Raw genomic sequence first — 20,248 nt, 5'->3', positions numbered from 1 at the left:
TTTCCCCAAAAACACTTCCAAAATCATTAGCCTGTCATAAATTTTCATTGTTTAAGATTTCTATTTATCAAACTACAATGACACTGGCACAAACTTGTTATGTGGGGAATTACAAAATGTGTTTGGCTGGCACAGTAGAATATAACTATCATGAAAAATGCTTTGTTGTTATTCTTTACTATTGTTAATTGTGAGACAAGCAATCAGTAATAATAGAAAATAATCTGGGCAATACTGATAGTAGCGTGTGAAACAAGAGATGGTGAACATGGGGGTCACGACACACCAGACACCCACGCACTCCTTGAACAATACAGTGCAACTTCCCATCACTGATCACAGACACAGGTACAGTTCTTACTCAAGAACACGACTTTTACATGAAAACACTCTGCGTGCAAAGAAAGAGAAAGAACAAAAAATTAAACGTTTACTTCTGAGACCATGGAGTTGAAATCTGAGCTATACGACATAACAAACAGGATGAATTTGTTCGACCATGAAACTAGAAAAGGGACTATTGTATATATTGTTTGTGGGCACATGAGGTGTTTGATCTTCCGTTTTTTGACATGTTTTTTTACCTCTCCAAAGATATACAACATACTCAGTATCAATTGTGTATTAAGGAGACAGTCTTAATATTCTAATCATGACTACAGCAAACTAAAAAACAATTGTCAGTACATGAAAATGTAATGCTGTCAGTAGTTCAGGTTTTTGAGCACAATACATATGCTTATACCGCTAGCCGACTGATGCACTGAATTGGTGTACACTGAGTTTATTATAGAAATATATGACAGAAGAGGTACAAGGTTAATTACAATGTTTGTATGAACTACTCAGTGTACAATGCACCATTCAATATGAACCAAATGTCTAAAATGTGTTTTTGATGACTTGTCATTTAAGTCAAAGCATATCCTCTTTTTGTGTCTTAAGTAGATGAATGTCTTATGTCTATTTCAGTATACATACGCATTCAGTCTGCATTATACACACATCTCAGAGGGATATTATATGTGCCTTTAACTTAATTTCACCAGGAAAACTAAAAAAATTTGATTAAAATAAGCATTAAAATACACATTAAGTAATGCAGGCCTATATTCATTTCTTGCAGGTAACATCCCTGGGAGATGTTAGTGGTAAAAGTGATATCTGTCATAGCTTATTGAAAAAAGGGAAAAAAAACATCGTTATTTTATTATAGTGTACATTAAATACAGTTTTTCTCAATTCCAATTATAGCATGATTTGACTATTTAAAGGTTGCCAGGCAGTTTGTGGTTTACAGATATTCCTAAGTACATACGTCTCTAGGTAATACAAATATGTACAGTTGTCTCGGTTAAAGTGTACAAGTACATAGATGCACGTTAGGTGTGAAGATGGTCTGACGAACAGGATGTTGTTTGAATAAGAAATATTCGCACTTGAATACACATTTAAATGTTTTAACTCTTGTCACATCAAGATGTACGTTTTAGGGCAAACATTCACATTATACACATGTGTATTGAATTTGTTGCTTCAGAATCCAAATATTGCGATATTGACTTCATAAAAAGTGTGACGTAAAACTGCGTAATACAGTCGGGCACTACACGATACTTACAAAGTGATTGCAAAGTATTTGATTAGGCTAATGTATCTCTAGCCCAGCCCTATTAAGCGCCTGCTTAACTCGTAGACTATCTTGAATTCAAAGAGGAGAAAAAAAAAACTTTCAAACTGTTAAAAACGAAATGTCGACAGCTATGATACGGCTACAACGCAGCGATGTAGTCTCGCAGTCTTAAAGCCTACGACTGCCGGTCGTCATTGGCCAACATCCTCCAAATTTAATTGTTTCGTTTAGCGGACAGCTGTTAACCTGACACCTTTAGCGGCTGGCCTAAATTAACACGCGAGGAACATTAAACTGTAATAGTACAGGAGCCATTAAGGATCTAAAGCTCGATGTTTTGATACTAACGTCTCACATCAGGTGTCAAGTTTGATGTTCAACAACATGAAAACAAGAAGGGTGGAATGTGTAACAATACCTTCAAAGTTAGAAGACGCCGTGAAACCTCTCGTTTTCCATCAAAAGTAAAGAATTCGAGTCGGCTTTGTCCCACCTTGAGAGATCCAGGAAAGGGAAAAAACGTCCTCAGATGAAAGCTCACAGCCACATGCAAAAAAATGCGCACAGGCAGGGCGACAACGTCTATGCGCCGCAGCTGGGCTGTACTTGGAGAGAGACTGTCTGGAATGCACAAGTGAGAGTGGCGCTGGCTGTGGCGCTGGGTACAGGCACAAGAGGAGGGCTCTTCGAAAGGGATGTCAGGTAAGCGAGGCGCCCCTCCCAGTTTCTGATGCTCAAATCGATGATTTGCCAGCTGTGGCGCAGGCAGTCTCAAGCGCCACTTTTTTTTTTTATATACAGCGCTTTTCTTTCTCCGCTCCCAGAGGAGCCTGCTTCGCAGTAAGGAGTGAAGTGGACTGCCAGGAAAGCGCTCACACTAATCCATTCTCATATTTACATACCACATGTTTACATGTCAAGAAAAAAGGGGTTGATAACATAACGTGTTGTTACTGTCTCCGTCCTACAATGTGCTGTGTTGTAAGATGTATGAGGATTTTACTTTTAGCAACTGCAGTGTCGACAGTGAATAATAGGTGACAAAGTGCAAACATACAACCATTTTATTTACTTCAGTATCAAACAGTAATTGTTAAGCCAAGGGAATGCCGCGTCGAGCGTCTTAAATCCTTATAGTCAACAGTGGGGCGTAGTTTATCACGATTTATCATTTAATTCATGGTTAACCAGAAACGCAACACTGTCACCACCGCATTGTTTCGTTTTCAATTACTCACGTATGACATTTTGTTCCTTGTGAGAAAGGATTTTCCCTAAAAGACACACAGGGTTTTTTTCTGGGGGGTGAAAGGGGGTGAAATCTTTCTTTAAATAAACTAAATTTGCTATATGAGTATAAAATACATATATTTCAAATCTGTTTAGTAGTACTAGAATTATTTCTAGAAAAATAGTGCGGTGGTAGAATTTTAATACGCATTATTATTGTAGGTACTTACCTTGGCAGCGACCGAAGAGATTTATTAAGACTACTGTGAGCTCAGTATTCAGACAATTACCAATTACTTTTTAAACGAATTAAATGTACCTGTTTGCGGATATTAAAACTTAGAGCTCTAAAAAATCAGCCTCTGACTTGGCACAGTCCCCAGTTTTGACACAGAGCAGACGCAGGGTGTTGCATTGGTAGTTCGTGTGTATATCTACCAGACGTACATAAAACAGTACTAACATATTAAAAACAATTGGTTATGTACTTTTTCCTTTCCACTCACTAATCGTAATAATTATTTCAGATCAAGACATAATAATTTGAAAGTTTTCATAATTGTTTGTAAAATCCCTAGATTGAGATCCCTAGATAAATGTATGTATGTAGATGGATAATTATGTAATTAAAGCTGTAAAAGAATAGCCGTATGGCGCGATGGGGTATGAGGAGATGTATGGAGTAGGGTGTAAGGTGCATGTCTATCAGTAGGTGGTTTTGACTAATAACACCACAGTTCCTTGCAAACAAGGGAACCAAAGTTTATTCGTCGTTTTCTGAGTCGAAATTCAAATCTGTGTCTGAAAAATACTATAGAATAATACATCTTATTTTCCTTGTTTTCTGCGAATTTCACACAAACCTTAACATTCCAAATACCAACACTTGGTATTTGAAATATCACAGTAGGTGATGTGTGCATTTGTGATAATAAATGGAAAATTGAAGCATCTAGTTTCAGTGTCGTTTTGTGTCATAAAGTAACCTGTGTTTTCCTACTGGAAGGAATTGGCTTGTTCAAGCTATCTGAGAAATTGTGAACATTTCCATCTATTAATAATGAGATGCAGCATCCTTCTTTTCTCTACGTCTCTACCGTCCATAGGCTACTTCTTCACCTTTCGTCTCCATCTAGTAATCCTGTGCCTCAAACCTCCCATAGCAACATACTTTTCACTCTCTTACATTTGTTATTTATGATTAACTGAAAGAAAAGTTATATGTAAACAGTTTTATGTAAGATAATTAGAAGTTGAGGTCATTTAAAATTACTGGAGGACTGTTCTCGGACTGCTTTAACAGGGGAGTGAAGGTACGGTATTCCCAAATAATTTAATGTCGCAAGTTAAACTTTTAGATGAGTCACACTGCTGTGGTATTGCTCTTGTAGGCAAATTATTTTTAACAGATTTGCCCAGTGATAAAACGAACAACATAACCGAGTAAACGAAACGCTTCAAATCACTACGAAAAGAAGCATCTTGCTTCTGCAAAATAGTAATAGAATATTTGTCGGCGTTCTGAATTGTCATCCGCTGTTGGAGGATGGAGGATAAATATTTGTTAATTGCTTTTGATTTCTCTATGTGGTTCTCCGTTTTGAATGGGGTAAATAGCGACAGTGAATGCAGAAACTACAAAGTAAACATACTCACGTTACGAATGACAGACGTTTAGCAAGTGGATTAACTGCTGTCCCCGCAGCTGGAACTGCGGCGCGCTCACGGAACTCACGGGATGAGTTTACAAAGAGCCCTCCTCTGGGAACCGGAGCATTACTCGTGTACGCAAGACACACCGTCGTGCTTTGCAGAATGAGTTGTATGCAGAATGAGAACTTGTTAAATCAAGCTCTTACTTTACAATCCTGGTTGTGGAGGCAAACACTTACATTAGTATGTGAGGAAGATAACTCATTTTCATGTAGATGCTCGGTGCTTGAGATTGCAGCTGAATCCATAAGTGTTTTGAAAGTCATTTTTTAAAGATAATGGTTTACAATACCTGATTCATTCTTTTGTCTCCACATAATACCGTTAAATGGCTATCCAGCAGGGAAACACCTCTTTGTAATATTCGCATTACAGATTGTGGCAAAACATGTGCTAAATGTTCATAATTTTACCTTAAACCGAGAATGCGCCTCATAGACACTCCTGGGTTGACAAGAACTGTGAGAGCATATTATAACGTCGTGCACTGTAGAGGTAAGAAGAGTGTGTTGAAAAACACTGATATGCCAGTATTTGTATTTTCAGTGAGATGTCGTAACTCCGCGTGGTAAAATATGCAGGTTTTGCAGACTTTTAAAATTAATCATGATGCAGCAAATGATATATTTAAGACACATTTTGGGGGTCAGCCGATTACTTCTGACAGTGTTTTTAACATGTTTCAGGACAGGCCATTCACATCTGTTCTCACAGTTCCGTCAGATCCTCCCACTAAGTCTGCGTGAGAAGAAAATGAACACTCCAGAATGATATTTAAATGTAGTTACTGGTTTCTTTGTTGATTTTTTTTTTTTGAAAGGCAGGCACATGTAACTACCGTTAATTCATTCTTCAATCTGTAGCGCAATTCTTTACAGGTAAGATTTTGTATTATGCAACTCACTGCGGTTTCATGATGTGTTTCAATCAGGTCCACCATTGGCTTTGCTATTCTTTCCAGATAACTTCTTTTTTAACATCATTTTGAGTCACACTTGGGGGTTTCAATCAGGTCCATAAGGTCTGCCAAACTTTTGAGGAAAATGCACAAGGCAGAGCCAAATTCATCAGCAAATGGAACATTCTTCTCATTTTTGTCACTTTTAATAATTTCTAGTCTTACCTAACTGATCAGTGAGTTTTCTTTTTTCACAACCCACATGCTTGTTCCATTTGTGTCTGGCAGACTTTATCTATAGCCACAAATGTAGAGCCCTGCTTCTGTTGTCAAATAGATGAAGCTAGATGGTGCAGTAGATACAACATTTATGTTGCAATCTGGTAAGGAGGCACAATGACACAATAATGACTTAACAGCACTCTTTCGAGCCCATTTCACCCACAGACCTCAAATCAGAATTTCCAAAGCACAGATCTGAAGCTTATCAAGAAAGCAGTTGGTCTGGGTTCTTTGATTTTGCATTGAAAGAGCTGGCAGGGCCATTTACAAATAACTTTAACCCAACCAATATCTGTTCAAAACACAACTACAGACCTTGCATATTTTATAAATTACTCCTTGGCGAGCTATCTAGTGATAATTTAGATAGCAAGTGTTATCTGGTATTTGATAATCCATTATGCTGACCTCAGTCCCCTTCCCTGAGGAGGTATGACAAGATCTGGGTCAATACAGCAGGATATCTGGGGCGATACACTTTTGCTTTCATGATTTCACTTCTGACACTTTGCGCTCACCTCTGAGATGACACTATAAATGACACTTTACATTCAATTATATATACAGTTCTAAATAATGCATCATAATTTTGATTGATTTGTTTTTTTAGTATTGTTTATTTATTTTGCCTCTCTATCAACGTCTAAGATCTTTCCAGTGCAGTTGTCATTATATTATAGCTTGCTTGCTTACAGTCATTTTTTGATCAGCGTGATCAGAACCCACAACTGGTGAAACCACTTGGCACAACTCCTAAATAAAGACATTATTATCTAATTGGAAAAAGTCACTTGTCGTCACATCACATGGATATGTCATCATCTGTTGCAGGTTTACTGGTGCACATCAACCATTGTGTGTGTGTGTGTGTGTGTGTGTGTGTGTGTGTGTGTGTTGGGTGGGGGTGGGGGGGGTGGGGCGGGGTCTGGCTGGCTTCATGGAGACATAAAGGCACAATTACTGCACAGCATCAACATCTCAAAATAGTAGACAAGCAGTTTGCATAGCAACATATGTATTTTTAAATGCAAATAATTTAATGCTAACTAATATTATAATATTGAATTTAAGGCTACGTATATATAGTTTCCACAATGACTAATAAACTATCCCACTGACAACTACTTGGCCAGTATACCGCCACGCCAAGTTGACTGAAGGTGTTATGAAAATACTTATAATTTATACTCATAATTTAGTATAGTTCTCCACAGTTTGTTTCACTTGTTTCATCTGCATTTTATTAATGAGACCAACAATACACATTGTTTCAGGTGGTTTCATATGTTTTAAAGGTCATATTTCTAGCAAATGACAGAAACTGAATCTTTGCGCTGTAGGCACAACTTGCATTGCAATTAAGTATTTTTTGCTCCTTTCGACAATTAATTTTTGTGGTGTGCATATTTCCAGATAGGGAACATGGGCCTTGATATTTATTTTTATCATTTTCTTACATTTCCTTGCACAATCTAAGATAGTCTCTAAGATAGTCTCTTAGCAACAGGTGTGTAGCTGTTGTCCGTAGCTACTGGTCTGTAGGAATGTAGATTTTTACTTTTGGCCAATTCATAGACTGGTATCACCACTAATGTAATGTCTAACATACAGATAATGCATTCATATATGAAATATGAATACCATAAAATGGCTGAATTAAAAATGAATTACATAATATTTTAGGATCACTAACAAAGGTAGTAGTATTACACTAACACTGTGGTAGTGTATTAGCCCCAACACTGAAGAAGAGAACGCTTTCTCACTTACTGTGAAAACATTAAAATGATTTATTTTAGCCTTGCTCCTATTCATCACTTTTAATTGTAGCACGAGGCTCTGGTAGACACAAGTCTGACTAAAATGCTGCTTCTCTATTACATAATATTCATATGTTCACTCATTTTCAGAATGTCAAAACCCTGTGGTTCTCCACCTCTCTCACAATTATGAATAACCAATCAGCAGGGCAACTGCTGCCTAGTTAGCAAAAAGTACTAGTCACCTACCACCGCTAGGTAGCAGCTAGCTGGAAAAAATAGTCCAACTTAACAGACTTTTATATCCTTCTACATGGTGCTGTCCAAAATGTTACAGAATTAATGATTCTATATTCTAATGTCCTATCGTTTGGAAGATTGCACTGTTTAGCTGCCACTTTGCCAGACTACTTCCTCTTTTGTGGGTCCCAGCAACATGCTTCGATCATACCATACTGTACACCATAATAAAATAAAAAGTAAAAAATAAAAAGTGTCAGTTTACATATGTCTACACTATTGCGCAATCCTGATGAAATTTCTAGCTCTGCTCTGCTATGTCTGGTAAGTCAGTCACTCTCTATAGTATTTTGCTGGTTTTCTTGTGATGTACTGGCAGGCATTCTATATTGTACCAGTCATAGATCCTTTTGTAGGGATGTGTGAACAGGGAGACATTTTGCATTTCCTCCTCACATTAAAGTTGCCTTGTTATGCCAAGGCATGCTAATGGAAAAGGGGTACAACTATATCTGGAGCTAATTGTTTTTAACCTCACCTCATACAGAGCTGGCTGTAAGTGGACATGGCCTTGTAAGTGCTGCAACATACAAGTGCACCTGGAAAAATAAGTGGATATAAGCTTTTGGCAGTGTCAGGAAGTGAATATGTGTTAAAAGCAGTTAGTCATAATATACATTAGAGGCCATCTGTTTAAAATGTGCATGTAATGTTAATACTCATGAAGCCATGTAAAGCAAAAGTATCTCTTGCTTGTCTGTTAGTCCCGGGGAGAGCCTTTTTTTGTAAGTGCCATGTAATCAATGTTTCCCCGAAAAGTTGAGATTTGTTGTGGTTTACAGGCACCGCACAAAGAACTGGAAGTTTCATATTCACTCACCTGCTGACACCAACAATGTCTTTTTTTCTCAATGGTGTTCTCTGTCTGATTCACCAACGCGTGTAGCACTTTTGAAAAAGGCAGGGTGGTGGATGGTGTGATAAACAGCCAACAGCTCAATGGTTCTATGACAAAATACAACTCAGGAAAAGTGCTGAATGTATCAGGCACTCTGGAATTAATCTTGTAAAGGGCTTTGACTTGATCTGTGCTTCACAGAGACACAGCCATTTTATTTAAAAATGAGAGGCTTGTAAGACTGACACGGTTAGATCACAGAAGGTGAGTAAAATAGTCATCTTAGAAGAATCAGTTGGAATAAAATTGGGCTGCTGGAACTAATGCAGGTTGTTCCACCTGTAACCACCAGGGGGACTTATGCTGTGATGGTATGAATACAACCCCAACTGGCAAAACTCCAAGGGGAGTCTGCCCTATAATGTACATTGCATATACATTTGTATTCAAGTCATTGTAAAATGAAACTCATAACATAACCCAATCAAATTTTCCTGAACACCATCAAATACATATGTACTGTTGACATAACCACCAAGGTGAAATATCATATATGTATCTTAAATACTTTTTGAAATACAATTTCTTGAAGTGGTTATCTCTCCCCATTGCATGTCCTTGTGACTTTTGTAAAAGCTTTTTTAATTGTGTCCCTACATTCTGTGATAGATAAAGCTTATTCAACAGTAGTAGCAGCATATTTTAATGTTGGATTTTGACTGTTAAGTTCACAGTTTCACCATTCTTTATGGGGGGTTAACTTCCAAGACCATATGAAGGGTCTCAAAATGCTCATGTCACAGTAACAATACATGGTAAATTTTACTTTAAGCTTTTTAGAATTAAATAAACTATAGTTCATCAAAAAATTTAAAGCAAGGTTATTTTCCAGTTTCCGAGCACATTGCTTCTAAGTAAAGGTAAAACAAATACATAATGATCTTAATTTAAAAGAATAGCAGACGATGTGGTCCTGAAACATCTGTAACAGCATTACATTGCTGGAAGGAAACTGGTGACAAGTCAGCTACCCTAGAATTAATGTTTACATGCACAGTAGTATCTAAATGTAGTTGACATCACACAACTTTAAAAAGTAGATACATTTTAATCACAGGCATTTTAAAATAAGGCAGCAAAATCTGTATCTTAATTGCCTAGTATTTATGTTTTACTGGTATCCTTTATTTCTATGTAAGTTGTGCAACACTTGGGGACAGAGTGCTACACAACGTCCTCACCAGAACACTCTGCAATTCAGTTTGTAATAATTTCAATAGCACAATCTGACAAGACAATACTACACAAACTCCTCACCAGCAACAGTCAGTCACCCATCAGTACACAATCGCTTCATTAACGCTGCATTGAACTACACTGCTGCTCTTCATCCAAACTCAAGCTGACACTCTGATATCACTGCGGCAAGCATCTTGCGTACTGATGGTGACAGGGGTCGAGTGTCCTGAAGCTACTCCACTAAAATGATCAGTTGTGGCACTGAAACTATAAAGAGGGGCTGTAGCCCTGATCCCGTTCTGTGTTTTCCAAGTGACCTATAAACGTGAACGTATCTGGGGCGATGGGGGCTATGTTTGGATATCTAACTGGATGTGTCATGGCATATTAAACATGCACACGCTACCACTGAAGCTCCGTTAATCGCCATTCATCAACCTCAGCATGATGTTTTGCTTTGTCGGAGAGGAGATCAGAACAATGTTCTAAAGAGCCAATTTCAAAGATGAAAATGATATATAAGAATGAACTGGAGTGGAAAACTGACTTGAAAGCAAGCACAGCGGTAGCTCTAACAATGTCCCAATCCGTTGGACTTAGCCTTCTATAAAATTTATGTTTCTTTGTCAAGCTAATTGTATGCTCAGAGGTCTAATAGTGTATCATATAAAATAGATCCTACTCCAATTATGTCACACCACACACACACTTTATGTATATATGTATATTCCATTAACATTTTATTTTCTTACTTTCAGGTACATTCATGAAAGGTTGCAGTGCAGCAGGACCAGATCACAATGAGGCAGAAGAACATGAAATAGACAATGTAAGGATATGTTATACTTTATCTACCTAAGAATAATTATAGTAGCTTTTCTATGCAAGGTTCCACAAAATTACAGTAACAAAATTACAGTTACAGGAAGACACATTTTTCCACCTTTCATAAAGATTATCCTACTTTTCTGATTATCCTGCGATTATCCAGCTACTTAAATGTGTGTCCTCTCCCTAGTGATAAACAGACTCTGATTGGCAAGTTACCTCCTGTCAATCAAACAACTCATACTTTTTAACGCATTTATCCCATTATTCTTGTTTAGAATTCCAGCCCTTGAAAGAAGTGCCTTGTCTGTATGAAAAATGAATGTGCTGAGTACTTACTTGGTTCCTCTCAAGTACTGTCATGTTTCTCAACAGAATGCCCGAGTCACAGCATGCCCTCATATCTCAGAGAGTGGTCTATTACCCCCGCTTAATTAAACTAATCAGATTAGCCAGCTCCAAATTCATGCAACTGGATTTCTATGAAGCGGCCTTGAGTGGTGACTGTCGCGCCTGAGTAGTCATTATTAAAGGTAAACTATTAAAGAGAGGCACGCCTCTCAGACTGCCAGACATTTGATGTGTTAATAATATGTCTATTTATAAATTAAATACATGTGACACTTTAAAACCTGATGCAAACTTGTTAACCATTCGCTGTTTCTTTTTAATTTAAAGTGGCAATCTTTATTACCGTGAAATATTATCTTTGACCGTTAAACGTGACTAATAAATATCTGGAAATCCACTGGTTTGTGAAATCTAAGTATGCTCTCTGATCATTGCATTACATTATTTATTTGCTTAGCAAATGCTCTCACCCAGGGTTATTTGCATACATTATAGCATGTACAGTATATTACAGAAAAATATTTACCTATTATCCATTTATACAGCCAGATACTTACTGAGGCCGTTCAAATTAACTACACTGAGCAAGCATACAACAGTGAGTCCCACTTAGGATTGAGACCTGCAACCTCTGATTACAAGTTGAATCCCTGTGACACTGCACCGCGCTGTCCCATGTAATGATTGTAAGTATTCAATCGACTTCTACCCATTGTGCAGCTGATCAGCATCTGCATAGATCTGAACTTATGTGATGAAGAATGTTGGAACCTCTGTACAATTTGTGTCTACTTCTACCTAGATAGAAGGTCTTTACTTTTATATAAAGTCATATTAGCTGTGCGTCTTCTAAATATGTTAAATTTGCACTGCAATTCATATGTATAATATATTTTTGATTTCAAATAAATACCATCAACAAGTGAACAGTAACATTTCTCAAATAATTCTGACTTTAATGAAATGTACAGTCATGTTAGATCAGTTTCCCAAAAATTCTGAAAAATGTTTTCAGAGACATTGGTACTATGGATATCAATATACAACAAGAATTAGTGTGTGCGTGTGTGTGTGTGTGTGTGTGTATATATATATATATATATATATATATATATATATATATGTAAAATAAATCAAGATTTTCAATATGTTTTCTATCAGATCAGGTTATCAGTATTTGTTGAAACATTTACTTTTTGCTGATGTGCAGCATAAACCAGTTGTTATGGAATCTTGCCATTGATGTACATAATTATATATGACTGGAAAGCATGCTATAACCATGGCAACGCCTGTGGATGCCACAGCACACCTGTGCTTGGGCCAATCAGGGAGGTTTGGAAATCCACATTCCAAGTGTCAGCTTCATTAAGGCCATCAAAACACTTCAGTGCAGCATTTAGGCCCTGATTCAATTAACATTTCCTCTAAGAAAAGATATGTTTGAGAAAGGGTGCCTAAATCCACAAAGAATGATATTTTACAGTGATCAACATAGAAATATCAGATTTTATAAATCCATTAAGATTTTTAGAAATATCTCATGATATTTTCCCCTTGAGAATTTTATCATTTAAGTTTTTGTTCTAGTTTCAATGATGAGAGCGTTCTCAAGTCCTACATTAAAATTCTCCTTCAAACCACTTTTTCCTATGAATGCAGATTTATGCACATGGTCATGCACCCACCGATATATAATCATTTGACCTGTTATATCATCCATGCAAAGTCTGTGACATACTGTCCCTTAAGGTTTTCTGCGAGTGCATCCATTTCAAGTGCCCTATTTAACACCCTAACTGTACATTGATGATTACAACATTGTCAGTAAGCCCCTGGGTTTTTAAGAGCTAATTATTTGTCTGATCTCAAATAGGTTTTTCATCTCTTCTTTTTCGACTGAAATCGTATAATCTTAGGACATGGTGGGTTGCTTTTGATGATGTCTGTGATTCGTTTCTTTGGAAGAATGGAAGGAAGTCCTGGTGATTCTGGAACAGGGCAGGCCCCTCATCAGCCCTCTTGCCTACGGTGATGACGACAGACTGTAATTGCATGTATTGCATTTATCAAATGGCCTCATTAACATCAGCATTGTTTCTGCAGCACAATTACAGTAGATCCAAGAGAAGCCATAACACAATTACTGCTGTGAGGTGACAGGTGGGGCCCGCATTCTCTGTCTTTAGGGGCCCTGCAGTGCCTGGGTAAATGGCAGGATCCAAATCATTTTTCACACTCCTGTCATTAGCTAGTAATGATTTGATTATTTTGTTGATGAATCTTGATATAAATCTCTTTCACAAACACTACCTCTTCGTATTAATCAAAACCATTAAGGCAAAGCAGTCAGAGCAAATTAAAAAAAAAAGATTGCTTGTCTAAATTAAAAATTACAGCAATACATCATCAATACACTTTTAACCCTTCCCTCAGTATAAATGTTTATCATGTAAACATTTATAAATAATATACCGAAATTATATAGCCTATTATTTATTTTCTCTTCGGAATGTAAGAGGGCGTTGTTCTGCGTTTGCTGTTCTTGGACCAGGTAGTGTGTGTGTGTGTGTGTGTGTGTGTGTGTGTGCGTGTGTTGAGGGTTCGGGGCCATATATCTATACAAGGATACAGACCATTCCAACATCAGCATGCAGGCTGTTGTTCTGATATTTTTGTTTTTGTCATTATTAAATGAGATGGATTAATCCCCCGGGCTGTCAAATTCATAAAGCAGTCCAACTCCCTCACTGCTGAGAGTGTGCAGGTGGGTGAAATGGGAGGTTGAGAGTAGTGTTTCACTTAAACCTGCGAGTGTTCACATGGGCAGAGTGAGCTTGTTTGGGAATAGAACGTTCCTGTCTCCATGGATATGCTGGCTCTGGCTCAGCATTCATTGGATATTAGTATGGTGGAATTCTGATGGTGATATACTTCCCAACATAGCACACATCACTACAGATCAATCTATCTCTTTCTCTATCCCCCCATTTCCTCTCACTTCCACACTATCTTCTCTACTCTATTATCGATGTAACTATGTTTGTGCCATGATATTTTTGGGGTTTTTTTTGTCATAGCTGCTGAATAATTAATCTCCAAGACAAGGTAGTGGGAGTGGGAGTTAGGCTGTAAGGAGGCTTACTGTGGCATCAAACCCCATCTATTGTACAAGGTTTGGTACCACTGTATGTTTTTGGTATGAGAGATATATCTACTCTGTACTGTGACATTGGAGGTGACGTATTTACTACAGCCCTATTAATATAATTGAATGGCTATTTGGTTTCATTAACGACTTTGAAGAGAGTATGTCCTCTTTATGTGGTATTGCTTTATTGCCTAAATGTTATATTGTTGATGTGATGATGTACAGAATGATTTGAAATACCATAAGTTCTTTGCTGAACTAAGTAGCAGTATTTGTGACAGAATTGATTGTAGATATCTAGATACAGTATAACATCATTCACAGAATTTATTGATATTTTTTCTATTCTAATCTAAAACACAACTTAGATGAAGGCTAATATGTGTTTCTCAGGCTTCAAGGCACAGTAAAAATGTTTCAGACCTGCTGATGGTCAAGACAAGCTCGCTTTGAAATTTCATCATTGGCATAAGATTCAACTTCGCCTGATAAAGTATTCTAAATTCTGATGCACAATACCCTTCATTATCACCTTATAAGGCAACTGTTTTTTTTTACAGCTTGACACAGTTTAAATTTACATGTATAAGGGCAGCTGATGGGTCATGGGTGTGTGGGTCTACCATGGAGGGCCTTTTGACTTACATCAGCATCTAACTGTAGGCTTCCATGTGATGCAGTGATGTGGTGCATAAGACCCAAGCTTATGACCATAAGGTTATAGGCTCAAGGAGTAGATGCAGTGCCTTTGTATCCGAATGCGATCTGAATGTCTTTGGTAAATATCCAGCTGGTTACACAGATCATGTAAATGTGCATAAGAGGCAGTGGATAAGGGCATCTGTTAAACATTGCTGATTGACAATTAGCATTTTAGGTGCACTTGTATTTCAGATAAGCAGAAAGTCTGATGACAGGCCGAGACCGTCCTGTTCAAAGACACAGCAGCGGCATGCTTTGGTTTCCGTGCACGCAGCCGTGTCTGGTGGAAACATTAGTGCCGTATCCTGCTCCTGAGGGGAGGGTATGTGAAGGCAGCTCAGAGTCAAGACTTTGCCTGTGTGCACATCAAGGCACCTCACACACACACATCCCTTTCCCCCCTTTTGAATTCCACATGACGCAAATAGCCCTCGGTGAAAGCATATCATAGCCATCCATTGCTCTGGGACCCATCGGGGACAGCCAATGCCAAGCGCTCCCGTTGGCCGAGATCCCCTTGGGGGCCGGGGCTTAAGTCTCCATGGGCCAGTAAGCCTGCAGGCCCCCCCAGCCCTGGGAAATGTGGCTAATTGCGAGAGCCTTGGCAGTGGGTCTCCCCTTGCCTGGGGTCTGTCACAGCTAAAGACTCCTAATGTTGCCCAAATATGGAGCAAGTAGGCCTGAAATGTTGGGAAAGCGTGTCTTTTGGTTCATCTGGATCAGCGTCGATAAGGGCCGCTGTCCATTCCTCTCTGCTATCAGCACCTTGCATTGGTGTCTGAGAGGCGAGCGCCGCGATGCGTGTGTCTGCGCTGCGTGCTGGAGCTCTCTCACAGTGCGCCTCCGAGATGCCAGAGCTCAACGGCGCTTTACAAACCAAATTCCTATGATTTATCACACCGCCGCGGACGACTCGATGGCAGCGCTAAGGCCTTTTCGGGAACAGTTTGTGAAGAACCTCGGCTCTGGAAACCGTCTTCTTTCTCCTGATCCAAAACATGTATAAGGAAAGATTAAGGCAGGATCACAAAGGGGAGTTATAAAAAGAACATGAATTTGAAAATTAGGAGCGTGTTCTACTGGATGGACTTCTTATGTCAATCTTGCTTATATATAAACAGTTTTCACTGGTCACAGATATTTGGTCATACAGCACTGGGCAGTGATGACCCACCCATACAGAGCTCTTGTGAACATGATGAACACCCTTAAACTTGCATGTCTGTCCAGCAGCAGATAAGGTCAGAGGACAGCTGCTCGCTCACACACTGGCAGACAGAACTAGGAAGCACAGTCAGATAAAATGCATCAGATCAAAGTAATTCACCAGTGCAGTAAATGGCAAAGCATCATAGACAGCCAGGAGCAGAGGTCTCTGGGCAAGAAAAAGGATGCTTGGACGTTTCCCTTCCCATTCGTTGGATGAACAATAGTGACACCTGATGATGTGCCAGTCTGAGGTAGTTGAACGGAACTTCTGCTGTTCCACATGAGTACAGCCATTGCGTCTTTGTAAAAACAAAAGGAGTAAAATGCAGTGAAACAACATCTCCGTGTTGTATGAAGTGCCTCACATAATATCAAAAGGTAGCATTCTGCTACCTGCGCTTACCTTCAGGGGAAAACCTGTGAGTAGTTCACTTCAGCTTGTGGTTTTGTTTTCGTCAAAGGGGAGGGGGGGAGTCCAGTGGAAATACCCAGAGGGTGGAAAATTGCACTGTCAAGTCAACAACCCAGTAATGTAATTAAACTGTGAAAAAGTCTCAAATTTACTTTCTCTGAGATTCACAAGGTCTGTTATCTGCATATCTATTTTCTGTCTTTTTCCTTTCTTTACAGGAAAAATGTACTCATTATACAATATTGTAAACTGAATTTGCAACCAGAGGTTTACAGTTTCATAGCTTGGGTGGAATACTTCTATTCCACTCTTGACCAAAGCCATTAACTATATGCTGCTTCAGTTAATATCTGGCTGTGTTAGTGGATAATATGTAAAAAAAGGGAAAAAGCAAGTCATGAAAGCTGCCCTTGTTAATGGTGACTGCTGAGCAAACAAACAATGCAGTGAAAAAAAAATTGTTTTCAAACTGAATTCAACATTAAAATGGTATCAATTAACCTGGGATTTTAACACTGACCTTCTGGTTGAATGGCTCTGTAGTGGTCTGTAATGGAGAGTGAAATATTGCCCGACAACATGATGAAATGTGGTCTGCATTGCAATGACAGTAATAGAGTAACAAGCCGTTATTACCCACAACTCTTCCACCAGCCAAGGTTATGACACTAAATTATTATGCTACAGTAAAACAAATCAGATGTAACCAGGTAATTGCTCACATTAACACCCCTGTATGTCTCAGTGGTATAGCAAGTCTCCTTTTTACACTTTTTAATTAGTATCGATAACACCATTTAAGCTAATATGCACACAGTCCAACTCGCTAACCCAGAATTCTCAGGATTGTACCATGCATACTCTTTTTTTTTCTACATCTCCAGGTGGTCACTGAATGCACACATTGTTCTCGTAACATATCATCAATTTATGATACCTGCTACTGGAATTATTTTGTTCTTAGCTGTGAATTCCTGTCAAGGAATAGGAAATCAAAGTAATTTTAACTGAAACAGGTTGTTGATAGCTCTACAGATCACATGGCAAGATATTTCTCTGTAGTCTCTGTAATAATCAACTTATTTCAACATAGTATTTTCTGGTATACCATGGAAAGGCTGGTGATGATTAACTTCAGATATGGTGTAGGAGGTGAAAAAAAAATCTGCCACAACAAAGAAACCAGAACACAAGGTATAAGGAGAGAAGAGTATAGTTCGAGTCATATCATCAGTGGGAATGGCATTAACATGGTGTTCACACTGACTGTGACATAGAAAATATTAATCTGATTACCACACACTGATGACTGTACCTTTCAGGAGTTTATCACTATCTCTGTATGTTGTGGGAATGCATGGAGTGACTCTAATAAGTATCTTTTAACAAGCACATGCTGTGCATGACATGGCAATGTTTTACATTTGCATCTTTTTCAAAATGTGAAGAATTAAATACAACTTTGCCATTTATAAGCTACCAGTGGCTTTGTTGCACCCAGTGAAACTAAAGCTTCAGAAACCGGTGAACAAAATAACATTGAAAAAGACTGAACAACCCCACCATAGAGCACTCAGGCTAGAGTAGCAGTATTTCAATCCAAACATGGGTTTTCATCAGGTGCTAGCCTCTCAAGTGAAAGCACTCCATCACAGGTTTTTTTTTCATTTGCTGTTAATGTATGTAATTAAGTATAGATTATTAATAAATAAACTTAATAGTTTAATGATAAATACTCCAGACTGACTCCATTATTTTTAGCTGTATGAACAGACATTAAAGGAGTGAGGGTATGTATGACTGTTGAATATGTGTGACTTTGCGTGACATTTGCACGAGTCACTGTGTGTGTGTGTGTGTGTGTGTGTGTGTGTGTGTGTGTGTGTGTGTCAGTAGGTGTGTGTGGTTGTCTGGTCCCCTTTGGCAGGGGAGTACCAGGCAGAAGAGATTAATATCACCAGAGCGATGAACGTGTGTCAGGAGAAGACAGGTCATTGGACCTTGCTTTGTCTTCAGGCAAACAAAGAACAGGAAGAGTGGCTGGTACCTTATGGTTCAATTCAGTGCAGGGCTCATGCAGTTGTCTGGGACTGTCAGAGTGAAAGAAATACAGTCCTTGCTTGGTAACCTGGTTACATCGTTTCAAATAAACCATGTATCATATTTCACCTTGAGAGTACAGATACACCAAGATGTCGCATTGCAAGGGTGGCTTAAAGCATATGTTAAAATAATTCTTATGAGTTGATTTTTTTTTTGTTTTGTTTTTGCTGAGTTTTCAAAATCCCCTTTGATCACATGGCACTTCTGGACATGCCTATATGGAGACAAACCGTAATTCACACAGTCTTATGCAAGAAACGAGATTGGGATTTATGATATCAAACTTTTTCAGTAGGCATTTTTTACAACCTAAAATAGTAGATTTGATTACAAATTTGTGACAAAGTTGGGTTGTTTTTTTTCTGCACAAAATTATTGTATTAGCACTTGAAATGTTCTCATAATACACGTCCAGTGCACTGTCTTTATTCCAGTGTGCTTGCAATGAATTAAAAGAGGAAAAAATGCTTTCTCTCTGCAGTTGTCCCACTGGACTCTGGGATTGACTGCTGTTCCAGCACTGCCTGTTTCTCACAAAGTGGCCACCAGGGAGCCCCAATTAGGGGTTCCCATGGAGAACTGTGTTGTTCTAATAAGTAATGCAGGTAGACAATGAATCAATTAAAATACTGCTGACCTTCCACGGGAACATGAGAGGAGGAGCATGCAGTACACAAAATCCTCTTAAGCCCACACATGGACCTAACTTACTGCGTGCTGCTTTCTTCCGCAAGCATTTTATCACATGTAATATTTAACAGTTGACATGAAATTAAAAGTCTATTCTTGTAGTCACACACAAACATATCTCACACGATTGTTTTTCAAAGTGTGTACTGTATTTCAAAGACATCAGGATTCATTTTTTTCAATCTTAAGAAATCAACAAAGCTTGAGATATCTTGGATTTTAAAAACAAAATTGTCTTTTTGGTTTGCTGTTTAAAACAAACTGACTTTCTTGCATTTGAAATTTTCACACTGAAACAATACTTGGATAAGCACAGATAAAAGAAAACACAGTGTTGCTTTCCAGAGGGAGATATAAAAAGAGGTTAAAAAGGCAAAGGAGCATCTGCATCTACTGAATAACTTATATATATATAGGGTTACTGTTTTGCTAATGAACTAGAAAGGTTTGAGAAAGATGCTTGAGAAAAATAAATACAGGCTTGGGACTCTGCTGTACACAGCACATTGCAAGAAACACTTGCATTGTGGCCATGGTGCAGATATCCTGGTACTGATGCCAGTGGCAGGTCTTTCATTTTCCAGGCTGTATTTAGGTTTATGCATTTTTTACCTTCACCACTGAAGTTATGTTTTCACACCTTTGTGTGTGTTTCCAACAGTGAACAGGATAACTGACGATGCTAGGGGCAGCTTTGCATGAAACATGTCAAATGATTGGCTTTGGGATATAGAGGAAATTATTACATTTGAATGTCACTTCAATAACTGTTATGGGCAGCAGAGGTATACAATCTGCTGGGTGCCACTCCAGGTAATCATTCCTGTTGAATTTTACAAACTTTTTACATATGTGGATGGTGTCTCTGTCACGTTTTAAAAAGATGTTAATAAACATATTCATGAACGT

The 20,248-nt window shown here is 38.4% G+C and overlaps 1 protein-coding gene across 1 annotated transcript in view; it reads right to left on the bottom strand.

Annotated features, from left to right (window-relative positions):
• Positions 1-2,247, bottom strand: part of LOC118784556 (DNA-binding protein SATB1) — a 51,797-nt gene extending 49,550 nt beyond the window's left edge. The window contains exon 1 of the mRNA XM_036538846.1: positions 2,052-2,247. The gene's annotated coding sequence lies outside the window, so the exon portion shown is untranslated. The remainder of the gene's footprint in view (positions 1-2,051) is intronic.
• Positions 2,248-20,248: the final 18,001 nt, after the last annotated feature.

This window comes from Megalops cyprinoides, chromosome 10, assembly GCF_013368585.1.
Source record: "Megalops cyprinoides isolate fMegCyp1 chromosome 10, fMegCyp1.pri, whole genome shotgun sequence".
NCBI lineage: Eukaryota > Metazoa > Chordata > Actinopteri > Elopiformes > Megalopidae > Megalops > Megalops cyprinoides.
This window is presented reverse-complemented; position numbering and strand designations above follow the sequence as displayed.